This window comes from Mandrillus leucophaeus, unplaced genomic scaffold (assembly GCF_000951045.1).
Source record: "Mandrillus leucophaeus isolate KB7577 unplaced genomic scaffold, Mleu.le_1.0 Scaffold60, whole genome shotgun sequence".
In the NCBI taxonomy this organism is placed as follows: domain Eukaryota; kingdom Metazoa; phylum Chordata; class Mammalia; order Primates; family Cercopithecidae; genus Mandrillus; species Mandrillus leucophaeus.
The window spans coordinates 7108085-7109838 of NW_012106475.1; positions in this window are offsets into that span (position 1 = coordinate 7108085).

Here is a 1754-nt window from a genome sequence, read left to right on the forward strand (position 1 = left end):
ACAATGGAGTACCATTCCACTATAAAAAAGAATGAGATCCTGTTATTTGCAATAACATGGATGGAACTGGAGGTCATTAGCTAAGTGAAATAAGCCAGACACAGAAAGACAAACATCACATGCTCTTATGTGAGATGTAAAAATCAAAACAATTGACCTCATGGAAATAGAGAGCAGAAGGACAGTTAGCAGAGGCTAGGAAGGGTAGTGGGAGGGTGGGGGGTATGGGTAGGGTTGGCTAATGGGTACCAAAAAATAGTTAGAAAGAATAAGACCTAGTATTTGATAGCACAACAGGGTGACTATAGTCAATAATAATTGTACATTTCAAAATAACTAAAAGAATGTAATTGGATTGTCTGCAACACAAAGGATAAATACTTGAGGGGATAGATACCCCATTTTATATGATGTGACTATTATGCATTGCATGCCTGTATCAATATCTCACGTATCCCATAAATATATATACCTACTATGTACTCACAAAAATTAAAATAAAAAAATTTCAAACAGTGAAAAAACATAAACTTACACTCATGTCTGACTGAGGAATCCATATTAAAATGTCTAAGTAAACAAATAATTTTAAGACGGGGAGCTACTGAATAAGCATTAGGTTCCAGTAGTCTCATGTGTACTCCTTTACAAAAGAAATATTATAGGCTGGGTGCAGTGGCTCACACCTGTAATCCTAGCACTTTGGGAGGCTGAGGCAAGCAGATTACAAGGTCAGGAGTTTGAGACCAGCCTGGCCAATATGGTGAAACCCTGTCTCTACTAAAAATACAAAAAAATTAGCCAGGCGTGATGGCGGGCGCCTGTAGTCTTAGCTACTTGGGAGGCTGAGGCAGGAGAACTGCTTGAACCCAGGAAGCGGAGGTTGCAGTCAGCTGAGATCATGCCACTGCACTCTAGCCTGGATGACAGAGCAAGACTCCATCTCAAAAAAAAAAAAAAAAAGAAGTATTATGAAAGTGAATTGTCATTATTCTGTTTAAGTCCTTTCAATGGCTCCCTCTTGCTTTTAGCATAATCTAAAATGTTTATGATTCTATATTATATGGTACCTGCTGTCCCTCGAAATTTCAAGTTGCCTTTCACACACAGTACGCGTTCAGTGCTTAAATATCTCCTAGTTCCTTGCTATGATAGGACCATTCATCTATTCTCTTTTCTCTTCTTGTAGTGCTCTTTCAGAGTTTGCCTAACTCCTCCTTTTTTGGGAATCAGCTTAAAGGTACTTCTTTAACCTATTCTCTATCATAGTTTAAAGTATTAAGGTCCCCTATTAAAGGCTCTTATAGTCCTGTACTTTCCCTTTGAAGTTCCTTGTCTGTATCACACCCACCCTCACCACCACCAATACTGCTAAACTGTAAGCTTCATGAGTACAGGGATCTTGTCTATCTTGTTATGCTCCCAGAGCCTACTACAGTGCCTCACACATAAAAGACAAATGAAATATTTATTGATTGAGTGAACGGGTAAGTGAATAACATCTGTTAAACTCACTGCACAGTCACTTCAAACTGATATTTTTTAAAAGTCATTTTCCCTAATATCTCAACACAGATAAAGCACAGAATTGAAAAGTTTAGACCTAGTTCCTTCTCACTTTCTCAGAGACTTCCCTCCAACATTATCCCTTCTTTTCCACAAGTTTTCCTTCTCTTTTCTTTTTTTTTGAGACGGAGTCTCACTCTGTCACTCAGGCTAGAGTGCAGTGGTGCCATCTTGGCTCACTGCAACCT